Source organism: Cyanistes caeruleus, chromosome 4, assembly GCF_971803275.1.
Source record: "Cyanistes caeruleus chromosome 4, bCyaCae1.hap1.1, whole genome shotgun sequence".
NCBI classification, from domain to species: Eukaryota; Metazoa; Chordata; class Aves; order Passeriformes; family Paridae; genus Cyanistes; species Cyanistes caeruleus.
The window spans coordinates 68,000,453-68,014,589 of record NC_141704.1 but is presented as its reverse complement, the minus strand read 5'-3'; the positions used below and the strand labels follow the sequence as shown (position 1 = coordinate 68,014,589).

The 14,137-nt window shown below is 43.3% G+C and overlaps 1 long non-coding RNA gene across 1 annotated transcript; it reads right to left on the bottom strand.

Moving 5' to 3' along the window:
- Positions 1 to 11,876: 11,876 nt before the first annotated feature.
- LOC147653733 (uncharacterized) lies at positions 11,877 to 13,661 on the bottom strand. The gene is made up of 2 exons (XR_015285753.1): positions 13,576 to 13,661; positions 11,877 to 12,082 (listed from the first exon to the last, which is right to left on the bottom strand). It is a non-coding gene; the product is annotated as an uncharacterized LOC147653733 (long non-coding RNA).
- Between the last annotated feature and the right edge of the window lie 476 nt (positions 13,662 to 14,137).

The window sequence follows — 14,137 nt, the reverse complement described above, 5'->3', positions numbered from 1 at the left end:
GAATGAAAAATCACCCACAAGCATTTAGGGCAGGGAACATACATTTCTCTTCTCTGGGTATTTATGCAAAGTTTATGCAAGAATCAATTGCTCTCCTACTCTCAAAGGAATGGCTAAATATCCTGCCTTTTAAATTTAAAATTAATAAGTATTTTTTTTTCATTTCAGATCAAAGCTTACCAAAAAATAACTACCCTCTGCACAGAACCCAAAACTACTTCAGCAACCTGCAGAATAAAAAGCATCTTGGCAACTGGTGGTCCAAACTGTAGCTTAACACAGGAGCTCTGGCCAAGGAGGCCAAAGACCACTTTGTTTAGATTGCTTCTGTTTAAGTTAACTATTTTTCCTGCTTCAAACTGCATCAGAAGCAAATGGGTTTCTCCTGAGCTGCTGCTGGTTTATAAGAGAGCAATAGTGTTCCACAGCATGGAAGGACACAGTAATTGCTATTCTGTGAGCCCCTGTTCTTGCACAATACGCTGTAGAGTTCTTCCATATGAAGCAGAGTGAGCTGCAATCCAATGGTTAAGGCTATGTTAGCAAACCCTCTTCTACCCATCAGCAGAAATTTTTCACAGAGGGTGAAAAGAAAAATGAGAAGGCTACATCACACATACAGAATGATTCCAAATGATTTTGCTGCCTGCCCCCACAAGCAAGTTATTTTCTGATTCTCACACAGAAGATGAATGATGGTGTCCCTGCAGAGGATTAAATTCCATGAGTGCTTACCAAGTTTTTTTCCTTAGATTTGCTCCTTCTCATCCTCTGCACCATCATATGGTTTCATAGAGTGAACTGAGAAATGCGTTTGTCATGAAGGCTCTGATTTGTATGTTCTAATAGTATCAGAGGACTTTTGGAGGATGTCACTGTATTTGCTTGCCATTTAATAATCAGGCAACTTCATTTTGCCCTGAGCACCCACAAGCCTGTGTGATACAAAGGACGTGCAAACCCTAGGAACCACATCAAACAGGAGAGGGGTGCTCTGTCTTGCTGGCTGTACCTACTGAATGAAACACACTCAAGCATTTCCTGAGAGTCTGGTGAATCAAATCAAGCCAGCAGCACAACCCAGCTGTGTGCATCTTCTGTTTTTCTTGTGTTACTGGTCCATAAAATAACTCACATTGATTTACTCAGCTTCAAAACTTGCATGAGTAAATCAATGCTATGTCTGTACCATAGCACCTGCATGGCTGTTGACGTAGTATTGTAGTTAAGGCTTCAAAATAGTTTTTGTTCCAAGTCCACTGTCTTCCCTTGCTCCTGAGTTTCTGAAAAGTTCTACTTTCTAGACTGAAATTTTCCATCACTATGCTCAGCCAATGGCTTCTGGGAGAAAGTCTGAGGAAAATCCATTCAACCATTCAGTGAAATTGGAAAACAAAACTTCTCTGGAAAATTATTTAGGAATACATTAACTTGCACATCCAGTGAGAAAAACACAGCTGGGCTTTGATGAGGAAGCTGATTAGAATTCTTTAATGATGTGATTCCCTGCAGATTTACTCTGATGCATCTCCCCTGATTTCACCCTTTGCTTGTACTGAGTAAAGTGACTCAGGAGTCAGATAACATTTTATCACAGCACTAGAGTTATTATTTGGAATGTGCTGTGAATGTGAGTACGTTGTTACTCAGAGGAATGTGAGGGTCACCACTGCATAAGCAACATGTACAGTCCCTACCCTGTGGCCTTTGCCATGAGGACATCAGGACAGACACCACAGCTCCACTGTACAAACTGTCCTCTTGCAAATGGCATTGAAAACTTGGAAATCCAGAGACACAAGGGGAAAGAAAAGAAATTAATTCACCTTGAGTGAATTATATCCACTGCAGAGTTCTCACACATGATTAAGTAAATATCATTCATATGTACTCCCTCTCTTGATGTTTCTGGTATGTGCTTTTATTATCTCTAGTAGACACAAAAGGGACACAAAAGGCAAAGAGATATTCCTACAGGATAATACTATTATCAACATATTTCTACAATCTCAATAACAGGCATACACATATCCCCTTCTTTTTATCTGTATCTGACTCCAAGAAAAACTTTAATCTTCAGATGACCCTAAGCATACAGGATGAGTTTATCCCACTTTTGTTTTGCACACAGTGCCTCTCCAGTTACCCTCAAAACAAGGCCAGTGAGTGGCCATGGATAAGGTCCTCAGTGAAACTTGACAGGGTAATGCTGATGAATTGCATCAGCTGGAAGTCTGGCTTGATGGTGTTTAGGAACTGTGTGTTGCAGTGTTTCTTAAGCTTTGAGGCTGAACCTGCTGAGGAAACTCTGATCTCAGAGCAAATCTTAATGCCTTGTGTATGCTGTGCGAGAGGAAGCCTAGGAGGATGGATGAGAAGGAAAGGATTTTTAGGGGATTTCTAATACTCAAGTCTTGGCAAAACCAGATCCTGGGACAAGTTCACACTAATAAATGGAGTTTGTTTTGCTGAGTCTCAAAAAAAACCTGACCTAGTTAGAAAGAGATGGAAAAGATCTTGTGTTAGAAGTTTTAAGACATGCTAGAAATTTTCATACAGAAAAAGAAGAAAAAAAAAAAAAAAAGCTAGACATTCACATTTCCACATCTTTTTTCCTGCTTTTTATCTTCCAGCTTCTTCCAAAGGAGGCATTTAGTGTTTGAATCTTTGGACAGGAAAGTGTTTCATGAAACCAGTCTGAGGAGCTAAATATTTCTGTGAGGATCCTGGGCGAGAGTCTTTGTCATAGCTGAGCTCTCTTACCCCATGGGCAAACTGAACAGACCAGTGGGCTGTCACATTCCTGGAACTCCTTCCTGACTCATTCAGCTACTTCAGAGTGATCCAGCAGGGTTAGTACTATCTGATAAGAAGACCAGGAAGATAAAGCAATTGCATTTGGCTAAGCTGTAGCAGAGAAATTTCTTTGGCCAGTGAAAGTGAATTAGGCAAATTTATTTTATAGGCCTCCATCGTGCAGTTTTTTAAGAATATCATTCAACTTACCACACCAGGAGTTTAAGTTTGGAAATATTAAGAAATTATGAAGGCCAGAAGAACAGTGATATAATGGAACAGACATGGAGGGTGAGCTGTGTAACATAGCCTGGTCATAGCAGCCACTGTGAGCGGCTCAAAGTACAACAGTTTGTTCCCTGATGTGTGTGAGCCAGACTTCCCTACTGCTGAAGGGAGGAGTGAAGGGAAATAAAGCCCTTTGCATGCTCTGCCAATGTGCTCATATCTGGAACCCTTAAACACGGGAGCCCTCCTGTGGCAGTTCTTCAGAAGCGTCGTTTTCATCAAAACGAAACTGTCACCAGGAAAGTGCTGAAGTACAGCACTGAAGTACAGAGAGAAACACAGCTATAAAAGAAACTCATATCTATGCATGGTGTGTGTCACTACAGATACACACAGCTACTAGATGTTAGTGGGCAAGCCAACTGCATGCTGCTTGTGTTGGGCAGATCACAAAACTTAACCCGACCAGCCCAATGACAACTCAGCAAATTAAACCCAGCCTTGAACATTGAAGCTGTTTGCACCTCTGAGAGCCTTACAGGCTGCCTGCAAGCACAAAGCCTCTGCTCCTGTTTATTTGGAAGGTCTGAAGGTAAGGTGTATCCTCTGTGCACCCAGAGTGCCAAGGGGAGCCAGCCTGCAGAAGAAGGTTGAATGCTATACAGGAAATTCTCTTCACAGAGCAGTGCGGCCTGAACTGGGTGACTTACAGGACTTATTGAAAGCCTTATTTAAAGAGATCCAGACCGCCTGGGCCTGAAGTCATCCCACACTGCTGGTCGTGAGCTTGTAGATGAGCACTCAGGGAAAGATCTACCAGCAGTGGTCATCTGTCCAACAGGTCCCTGCCACAGGGTGTCCATGCAAGAGGGCTCATGCAGTCACACGTGACAAAGGACAGTGGGCGCAGCCAAAGCAAAAGTTCCTCTGGGGTTCAGTAATCATCAGGCACCCACCCAGTTCACTCAGCACCCACCGGATTTACAGCTGGAATAAGTACCATGAGGGCTCTGGCAGGTGCTCATGGGAGTTTCATTCTCTGATGACACCACAGTGGCTGTTTCTGTCACAGCCCCTGGTGTTCCTAGCAGCCTTGGGGACTTACAGGCCACTACCAGCAGATCATGTTTGTCCACAACGCGTGAGGAAAGAAATGCCACAATAAGGACTCTTTTCTAGGTGTTTATAAGTAGAGGGAGGGCAGGACTAACTTTTTTGGGAGCATCACACACTTAAAACCACATCAGCTGGCCATAAATTCTCTCTTAAAGGGTGGTGATTTCACACCAGCTTTGGTATGCACTAATTGCTAGAGTGTCTGTACGCTGTTAACAGAAATGCTCAAGTGGAAAAAGACATTTATTAATTATTGACAATTCACTAAGAGGAAGACTTCACAAGTATTTCCCCAACATCAGAAAAGACAATAACTTTGCATTATTTTGTTCAAAAGTACAAAACTATTGAGCCTTAATGGACAAACAAACAGTCTCTTTAACAGAAGTAACACGTTGCCACACACTGCAAACTGTACCCCTTGGCTAACAGACGCCTACTCTTATGCAGGTTCCAGACCATGTTCTGAACCTCACTTAAACTAGCACTTAAACAAACTTCAGTTTGCTTATTCTAAGTAGCAGCATCCAAAGACTAAACCTCAGTGTAATTATTGTGTAAGAGGTGGTGTCCAGGAATTTTAATGCAAAGCACCTGCTTTTATCTTATGTGCTAGAATGTAACTCTGGTGTGCAGCACTAGAAGGTAAATAGGTTGAACAGTTTCTCCAATCTTAGGGGATATTTTAAAGTCTATACATTTTAATTCAACCATAAAGAAATGGGTTTTTAGAATATATTTTAACCTTTCTGGGTTAATGATTTTGCATATTTGGCAATCGTGAAAGTCAATGAAGCTAAGAAGGCAAGCCTGTTGTTGGAATAAGCAGATGCACAGATATATTTATACAGATATATAAATAAAAATCTCTTTAATGCAGTTTCCTTTTAATTATATTTTAATTTTATTTCTTTACATGTCTCTTTGTTCATATGCTAACCTGTCTGGAAGAGAAGAACACATGGGAAAGGCCCAGGGATCACTTATGTTTCACTGTCAGAGACTCAATGAGACCTAACTAACACTTGAGTGCCCACTGCTGGGGAAGGACTCTGACCCATAGTGAGCTAATATGGCAATTCTTGGTATTTTGAGACTGGCAAGTGCTGGCAAGTGCTGGCAAGTCAAGAGTCACCCCCTGTGCAAGCCCAGGACATTTTTTTCCCAAGCAAAGTTTCACAGGGTTTCCTATTCTGTATTCACACATGCTAATAATGCAATTGGACATCTTGTTTGTTGCTCCTGCCTAATAATAAAATATTTTTTTCCTCTGCTAACAGAAGAGGAAGTATAAATATTTTATAAATATAAATCTTGATCCTAGAGGTGGATATTTATAAAACTAAAGCTGATGCTGCCCTTGTGGAAGGACAGTTTTTCATTACAAAACAAGCAGTAAACTGAAATGGAAGATTGAGATGTGCTGTAACATTCTGAAAATAAAGGAAATCCTCTGAGGAGATCACTGATTCTGAATGGATTTGGCATAAGTCTTACCAGGAGTGGTCCTGATTCCCTGGTCTAGACAATTTTTGTTTTCTGAAAAGGATTTTTGCTGTACATACTGTTTCTAAAAGTTTTCTTACTGATCTTGAGTTTGGAGGATTTTGCTTTTTGGTTTTGTTGGAGTTTTTTTTAGTCAAGTTTTTTGGTTTCAAAATGAAAATGAAATCAAATTTTAAAATGACCAACACAAGTCTTTAAAAAAGTCTAAGACAGTTTTCCCTTTCACACAATATGTTGTAGGATTGCATTTGACAAATGTTCTTTCTGATTTATACAACATCATCTCCTTCTCTCTGTTCATGAATAATTGTAAAATGAAGCCTTGCCTTATAATTTTATCAGGGAATAATTACTTTATTACTCTACTGTAACCAGACATCATCTTGTCAACTGCAGAATTAAACCAGAAAAAGTCATCTGGCTTCCAGGAGAAGAAGTTGTGTCACTCATGCAAGTATCTTCAATAATATTTGCTCAGAAATGCACATACTGGAAAAGAAAAATGTAAAATGTTTTGCTTTCTGCATGTTTGTCCCAGCATGAAAGTCCCTTTTTAATTACTTGCTACAGCTGCCAATAAATGGTGGGGAGAGCGGAAGCGCAGGCACACAGGGAAAAGCTATTTTAAGAAGCAAGGAAAAGTTTTCAAGGCTCTTTTCCTATTGTTCTGCAGTGATTTTCCTCCTTGAGAGATTTTTAGGTTGGATGGGCTCTTTGCTGTTCTGAGTCAGTTGGGTTTGTGCAGCAAGGAGTCTCAGCCTAGTTTTAGCCTTGGACTTCATTCTCTTTCCTTGCTCCTGGAGACTCCAGAAACCTCTCTAGGTCTTGCCAGGTCTTTCTCCCACAACCTGTGCCAAATTACCAAAGCTGGGCAGATGCTGCAAAGCCCCTCAGTGCCACCAAAATTGCAGGATCATGGGGCTCCATGGATCTTTCAAAGTTTTAGTAATGCTCTGTTCCCTTTAACGTGGCTTTGACAGGCTGTCTCTTGCTTCTTTTTGCACAACCTGTACTTTTAGTAGTAGTTAGGTATTTGTGGCTGTCTGGCAAAGGGATCTCAAAATCCCAGCCAGAATGTAAACAAAATACAGCTTTTCAATAAAATTCAATAAATATTGGCCAACATAAACCTGCAAAAAAAATCAGACTGTGCCATGCAACATTAAACCTTGTGAGCTGCTGAAATCCCTCACCTTGAGCCTTTTTTCAAAAGCACCAGAAAAAGTACAGTCTAATGTACACAAATACACAGGGACTGTGTTAAGATGGTATGTAGAAACCAGTCCATGTATTTACTCCTGCTTTTGAAAGTCTCTGTGCAATCAGAAGATCCAGTCTGTAAACTCCAACTCTTTTGTCAACAGTATTTTCTTCGGAAAATAAACTTCCTTGGCTGAATTTGGAACTGCTCCCAAATCCAACTTAGTGCTCACTTCCTGATAAATGGCAGTAAAAAATTTAGACCAGCTAACATAAACCTTAGTATCTGTGTCCACAGAGAAGAGGTATGTATAATAATAGCGGGTGGGTGGACATCACTCAAGTAATTATGTAGGCCACTTAAATACTAGAATCCACTGTTCTTTATTTATACAGCTCTGAAAGATGGCTCATATGAAAAATCCAGCTAGGCTACAAAGCAGTGCTGCTCCAGTGGCACTTGCCTAATTCCAGACTATATTTTTCCCCATAGAGGCCTTATGAATGTGATCCATCCAAAATTCCTATGGAATGGCCGCATTTCTGGTGATTTTTTTTTTTTTTTTTTTTTAAGGAGCAGCTTGTGGTGCACAGATGGGGTCCCAAGGTGGGGGGAAGGAATAAAGATTCAGACAGAGGCAGTGATAACATGAAAAAAGATTCAACAGGAGCTACTGGATACTGAAAGGAGTACCCACCAGATAGTGCTAAGTTCTCCCCTGGTGCTAAAGAGTTTGCTAGAGTGAAACATAGGTAAGAAAACCAGAGCTGGAGTTCAAGTCCTCAAACCAAATATAGACAATTAATTCACATTGGTTTCAAAATAGAATAATGAGGCATCTAAGTACCATAGACCCATATCTGGACTCTATTGCTTATTATCTGCATTTCCTTAACCATTGTATCTTTTTTTTATATACAATTGAATACTAAGAGAATGAAAAGAAAAAATCAATTTATTCTCAATTTCTCTTTCCTTTTTCTTTTATTATTTTCTATTTATAACCAAGCAGTTATTCTGTTTGGGTTTTTTTAAGGAAGAGTCCAAACATAAAATTACTTGGGCAATGTTCTTCTATATTTCTCTGCAGCCAGATTTTTCTTCCCTTTCCCACAACCTTCTTGTGCCTTTAAAACAGCAGTGGTCCTACCATGCAAGACTCTGCTAAACAAAAGTGAAGATAAAATACACTGGTGGCTCTGCTCACTATTTTCACTCACTTATTGGTGTTTGGAAATGCAGATCAAAGATGGCTTCAAGCAAGTGTCTTGGAAACAGTTTCATTCCCTTGAAGTTTTATCATGGCCAACAGGAATTTGGTCAGTTGTGACATTTCCACATATCCTGGATGTCAGTCAAAATTGTTGTAGGCAAACTAACAGCCATCTGGCACGTCCCACTTGTCAGGCAGGTCATGCACACACAGAACTGGGACCACCCTCATCAAAACCAGCTGTGATATGTCTCTTAATTTCTAGGGCACAAATGCCTTGAATGCCTCTTAGTGCCTCCAGAATGGAATAAAGGGGAAGGGACCAGAGGAATGACTGATCTCCCCTAGGGAGGGATCAGCTGGCTCCAGTCTGAGGCAGTAAATGAAATCAGGAGTGATCCATCCAAATCTTGTCCCCAGTCAGACAAGTTTCTCCACACTGCACACTAATGGGATTCCTTGAGCCTGCTGGCTGTTGTTGACAGAGTTTGCATTTCTGAGGGAGAGCACACTCTGGTCATCTCTGGTTTATGTCATTCTTTAGGACAGCAACCCTTTACCAAGCAATCTTCCACACAGTGCACAAACCACTGCTTCATGTTCTGAAAGGCCTTTAGAGATATAAGAAGCAAGTATCAGATGTTAACATTTAGTTCTTCTTGCTTTGCAGTCAAAAAACTCCAGGGATTTTACAAGCGAACAAGAATAAATTAAATCTGGGAAAGGATGAAATGAGACTGAAACAAGCCAAAGGCTATTTCTGAGACCAAGGAAAATACTATAGTGAAGATAATTTCTGCCTCTTCTTAACACAACAACCACCAGCTTTCACAAGTTATAATGATGGGCCCAAAGCCAAAGGATGGATGGATCCTTTAGTATAGTGAGTCTGAGCTCTTGGATGGAATTGATGGGGATGCAGCTGATTCCCTGGCCCACCACTGAATGTATCAGGGAAATCAACTGAAGTGACAAAGTTTTAGCAACACCTCACTAGCCAACATACCAGTGATGAAAATTTTCAATCACAGAGCTCATCCCTCATCATTCCAAGCTACTGTTCTGTATTTTCCCCTTAAGCGGCTCTGCACTGACATGATTGTGAGATGACTTAAGCTTTTTCTTTCACACGGAATCAAAAAAATTCCTCGAACCAATACTGCTCATGAAATGGCCACAGATCTTGGTTTTATGATCTATCAGAAGTTTTTCCAACACTAATGGGTCTGGAAGGCTAAGGGAATCACAGAATGGCAAGACTTGGGGTAAACCAAGCCAGGACTAAATGTATCATTTTTGAATAGGCTTCCTCATCTGTTGTAAAAGAAGCAGCAAGAGGCTGAAGAAAACATGAAAATTGTTTAACCTTCCCATGAGTAAGAGGAACTGTAAGTGGTCTAGTGTGTCATGGTTCTACACTCAGGAGAGGAAACTCACTAAAAATACTTTGTAAAGTAGAAGGAAAGATAACTCCTCTTTCTGGAAAAAATTGCAGTTTGAAGGGGGGTTGCAGTCCAGATGGGATCACAGTTGGCAAATGTCTTTCCTTTATGGGCATCTTGTGGTAAATAACTGAGCCTCAGAAATTTATGTCAATGGTCTTTGAGGAAGATTTAGTGTTTGACAACCTTTAAAGGACCTTTTGAAACCAAACCATTCTATGGTTCCCTGCTTCTAAGATTCATGCTATCACAGAATGGGCTTGGCAGCCAGCTGCCTGCATGGTTTTGCACCCAAGAATTCAGGGAGGGACTTTATTAGGGCATGCCCAGCTCAGAGAGGTACATTTATTTACTATCTCTATCAGCTAGTTCTGGTTTTATCTCCTTTGCTTCCAAGGATTTTTTTTTAAATTATTTGTTTCAAAGTGAAGACAGATGAGCCACTGAGTTTCAGCTTATTTAGTAAATTGTTGAGTGGAATTTAAAAGCTGTTTAGTGAGAATTGCCACAATAAGCTTTTGATGGTACCACATCAGAATGGCTATAAATGAACTCCACACTTGTCCATCTCTTGCAGAAACTTTGCTTACCAGCAAGTAAACCTAAATAACATAATCAGAGAACTACTAACATTGTGAAGTACCTCTGGAGACTGCCTAGTCCAAAGCCCTGCTCAAAGCAGGGTCAGCCAGGCTGGGTTGCCAGGAAGTCTTTGAATCCTATTTCAAATATCCCCAAGGAAGAAGACTCCATGATCTCTCTGGGAAATCTGTGTCTGTGCTCAATCACTCTTGGAGTAAAAGTACTTTTATCTTCTCTTGAAATGCATTTTGCTTTTTTCCTCTTCTTTCAATTTATGCTGATTCTGTCCTCCCCATGATCAGAGAGTCCTGAGAAGAGCCTGGTTCTCAGCTGCCTTGCCTTGCTGGCAAAACTTCCCCTAGTACAGCCCAGGGAATCTTTGCCCTGCGTAGCTGCAAGTGCCCATTGCTGTCTGATGTTGACCTTTTCAAGTATGACTCCCAATGGTTTTCTGCAAAGATGCTGTTCCTGTGAGCAGCCCACAGCCTGAAGTGGTGCATGGGGGAAGGGAGGGGGACACAGGAGCTTCTCTGTCCTCCTCTCCCCTTTGGGGTGGCCGGGGAGTTTCTGTGCTCCTCCCTGTTGGGGCCACCAGGGGTTGTCCACACTTCTCTTTGGGGTGGCCGGGGGGTCTCCATGCTTCTCCCTTCTGAAGGGGGTCCATGTGGTCTCCTTCCTCTTCTTCCCTATGGGGGTCCAGGTGGTCTCCATCTTCCTTTGCCCTATGGGGGACCAGGGAACTTTCATCCACTCTCCCCTTTGAGGTGGCTTGGGGAGTCTCCATCCTCCTCCCCTTTTGGGGGAGGGATGGAGGGGGTCTGCGTTTATCCTTAACTTTGGCCAGGGGAGAGGTTCTTCATCCTCCTTTCATTTAGGGTGGCTGGGGACTTCCCCATCTTCAGCTCACCTTTGCGGTTTTCTTCTTGATTTAGCAAAATATGGATATGATCTAGTATCAATATCCAACAATGACGGACAAAGACTCTCTAACTGTTTTAGTTAGAAAGAATATGTTTAATCAGCACTGGACTGGTGCTGGGTCACCCCTAATACTCACATGGCCCCGAATACAGGTGATTACAGGCTTTTTATTTACAGAAGTATTGAATACAAATACAATTTTATAACCCCGTCACCACCCCTCTCTGCTTCTTATGCTAATGAAGAAAAAGGCAATTAAGCATGCCCAGGCTGTTCTTTGAAATGGGTCGATGGTCTTTTTATGAGTAGGGGTCCTGGAAGGGAGGAATTTTGACCTTCCTGCCTTTCAGGGCAAAATGACAAATGGGACAAATGGGCCTTTGGCTGGGCTCCTAGTTTCCTGCTTTAATGAGTTTTTTGATTTACAATTGTCTTAGGTTTTAGAAGTTCCTTATCAGGTCCCCTGTTTTCCTTCCCAAGCCCAGCTGAATCAGCTTCTACATCTAGGATAGCTAGCAATTACCTTCTAACTTTTACAATGCCTCTCCATTTGCCCTTAATTTTAGCATGGCCCATCTGTTTGCTTTAATTAGTCTCAGCAGAGCTTACTCCATTCCAATCAGTTTCAGTAATGCCAATTCCCAATTAAAACCCCAACTTTTCCCAACTTTTCCAAAATCTAAAACTCTTTAAGGTTTGGGTTTCACTCTTGACTAGGGGGAGGGCTTAGCATTCCCTATGGGGGAACAGGGCACCTCTATCCTCCACTCCCCTGGTGAAGTGACCAGGGTTGTCTACTTCCTCCTCTCCCATGGGGAGTGCCGGGGATTTGCGATGTTACTGATTTTATTAATCAACAAAAGTCAAAAAGTCCAATCAAAGAATTTTATTGATTACAGCAAGCAAAACAGAGAGGCAATGCAGCGCTGGGCGACAGGGGGACCTTCGTCCTGCCAACTGCCGCGCCCACTGGGGTTCTGGTCTGTCCTTTTAAGTCGCTCATGAGCCTATCATTGTGATACTTCTGGAGCACTCTGCGCATGTTCTAAGACTGTTGCTGGGGCATCTTCTTGCTTCCTGGAAAATACCACTCATACACATGTGCTAACCCTTACGAAAAAACTAACCACATCCTAAATAACAAACAAGCATAACCACACATCTTAAGCAACGAACAAGCATTACCACAAACTTAGTTACCAAACGAACATATCCTATAATGAACAAACATATTTTATAATGAACAAACATACTCTCTTACATGCGATTTGTTTGCATTTTCATCACAAGTAACTCGTTAGGGGAGAAAATATCAGTCAAAGCATTTGATGTGTTGTTGTTGGGGGTTAGGTGTCCTTTTTTTTAACTTCTGGCTTGCCTATGGAGTTTTTACCCATTAGTTGCGGGGACAACCTAACTGTGGGTACTTGGTGGGTGCTTGACAAAAGACAAAGAGTTTGGGCGGGCCCAGGGGGGAAGTGGGGCAGGAAAAAGGAGGGTGGGAACAGTTTGGCGGGCTTTCTTCAGCCTCAGAGAAAGACACTTTGGGCGCGGAGCTGTTGCGGTGGAGAGAAAGGAATTTCGCCATCACCCAGACGGAGCTGCTGCTGCTTCTCCTTCTTCCCTCTTTGTTGGTGGCCTCGCACCCGCTGTCCTGCCGGGACATGTGGCAGTGCCAGCCACTGCCGTGGTTTTGAGAGATTGCCAGTTTATTCACCAGTCTTCACAGAAGTAAATGTGAACACCGTTTATTTCTATTATTAACACACCTTTTATAGGATGCTGCAGGGTCCGTGGGCAGAGCAAGCTACTATTGGCTAGCACACACAAGTTTACATTTTTCCCTTGTACACAAGAATATTGTTTTGCTTTACTCTCTCTTCTGCAGACAAGTTTCAAGGATTTTAGCCCTTAATATTACAACTTACTCCAGAGGCTGGTTTGTGCAGACAGGCTTTTACTAATATATCATGCCCACCATCTGCTAAAAAACTCTATACCACGGAGCTGCTGATCCACCTCAGCCACCGGCCCAGGATCTCAGCTCATCCCTGCTGTTCCAGCTGACTGTTCCTCAGAGCCCTGCAGGAACACCAGGACTGCCCGCCCAAGGGGGTTTGTGAAACAAAGCCTCTCCTCCATCCCGTCTCAGCCGAGAAAGCTGTCACAGCGCCCCTGGTTCTGTTTTCTTGCTAATGCTGTAGTTATTGTTGTTTGGCCTGGTTATACTAGTAAAGAACTGTTATTCCTATCCCCAGATCTCTGCCTGAAAGCCCCTTGATTTCAAAATTATAATAATTCGGAGGGATGGGGTCTACATTCTTTCATTCCAAGGGAGGCTCCTGCCCTCCCTAGCAGACACCTGTATTCTAAAACCAAGACAGTTGTTAAGTTGCATTTCTGCCAATTCTATTTTGTCTGGTCCCCGGGGGAATGCTCGAGGGGTCTCTGTCCTTCGCGGCCTGGGGCATGCTTGGGAGTAACTGGGGTGGGGGAGGAAGGGGAGTGACAGGAGTGTCCCTTTCTCTCTCACCCCGCAGGATGATCGGGAGTTTCTCCATCCTCCTTACCTTTGCCGCACCAGGGGTGATCTCGGTCCCTCTCCGCTTTCAGGGGACCCTCTGCATCCATCGCCCTCAGGTATGGGGGGAGCCGGTGTTGTGTCTGTGTCCCCTGTGATGTAACAGGACAGGAGATAGTCACTGTCCCCCTTCCGCTTTGGGGGGTCTGGCAAGGGCTCCGTCCTCCTCCGAATTTGGAGGTGGGGCGGCAGCTCTGGCTTCATCCCCCTCCAATGTGGGGGGGGCCGGCGCAGGTGCTCAGTAGCGGCGGCAGAACGAAGGGGCAGCTTATGGCTCCAGCAGCGCCTCTCCCAGCTCCCTCCCAAGCAGCCCCGCACACCCCCAGCCCGGCGCTGGGAGGCGGAGGCAGCCCTGAGGCCTCCAGCGTGGCGGGGCCAAAGGTCTGGAGCTCCGCTGCTCCTCGCCTGCACTGCTCACCGCTGTCCATGCCACTCTCTCGCCAGCACCGAGCCCACACTGAGCCAAGGCCCCCGGTGGGCACCGGGAATAGCGGGGCAGGAGCCTTCTTCAAGTGACCGGCGCATTCTGGCTTCTCGCCCCAGAGTGCCAA